General features: G+C 42.4%; 1 non-coding gene across 1 annotated transcript; it reads right to left on the reverse strand.

Annotated features, from left to right (window-relative positions):
- Positions 1 to 312: 312 nt before the first annotated feature.
- On the reverse strand, positions 313 to 394 carry trnas-cga (transfer RNA serine (anticodon CGA)). Its single transcript has one exon. It is a non-coding gene; the product is annotated as a tRNA-Ser (tRNA).
- Positions 395 to 987: the final 593 nt, after the last annotated feature.

The following is a 987-nucleotide window of genomic DNA, read 5'->3' on the forward strand; positions in this document are numbered from 1 at the left end:
GCGGTGGGGAATGAGCACTTTGACGAGCAGGAGGAATTGTTGCCACTGACCCGAGTCAGAGAACAGTGGACAGGGATTAAAGGAATCTAATGAAAAACAGCACTTCTGCTCAGGACGTTCAATAACAACTGCAGAAACCCGATGTGTCGAGCAGTGTATCTGGAAAGTGAAACAGAGATAATGTTTTAAAAAATGGAACATTTCTGATGAAGAACTCCAGTTTCCCAAGTCTAATCAAATTACCGGCCTGGTTTGCAAAATAGGTTTTCTGAATTTTGAACGAAAATTATTCCAGCAGGAAAGCATACAGAACGCAGTCAGCAGGATTCGAACCCACGTGGGGCAACCCCAATGGATTTCGAATCCACCGCCTTAACCACTCGGCCATGACTTCAGACGGCGATGCTTTGTTGAGCATTGACCAAATCAGCCGTGATCTCATTGAAAGCTGTCGCTGACTTGATGAGCTAAATGCTTCCATCTCCTTTCATACCTTTGCTGTCATTTGTAAGGTGCGAGACACCAATGTAAAAGAAGAAAAGCACAAAGGTAGGAAAAGATATTTGAAGCCAAACTGAGTCAAATTTATGTATTGAAAGGAAAATCACAATTGGCAATTTGCTCGATCTCTTTGCGAACATGACCAGCAGAGGTAAGCAAGGGAGCTATTGATCTGAGTATTCCTAGACCTGAAGCAAACAAAGGTTATTGACATATTCATTTCTTTTTCTGGTGAACGAAATGTTCTTTCCTGATGGTTACAATGAAAGAGATGGTTCCCAATAAAGACAAAGATTAAGTCGCATGTAGATACATTTCAATGTGACACGATTCATTTTCAGTCCCTAATTACCCCAGAGATGGAGGGGGTGAGTTACTTTTCTTCACTCTTCAACTCCTCAGCATGGAGGTACAGACATGAAACCGCTAAAGATGGAGTTCTTGAATTGGGAACCAGCGACACTGAAGGAACTAGGCAAAAGTGAG

This window comes from Chiloscyllium plagiosum, unplaced genomic scaffold, assembly GCF_037043375.1.
Source record: "Chiloscyllium plagiosum isolate Xiang-an unplaced genomic scaffold, Cpla_swu_hap1 HiC_scaffold_18, whole genome shotgun sequence".
NCBI classification, from domain to species: Eukaryota; Metazoa; Chordata; class Chondrichthyes; order Orectolobiformes; family Hemiscylliidae; genus Chiloscyllium; species Chiloscyllium plagiosum.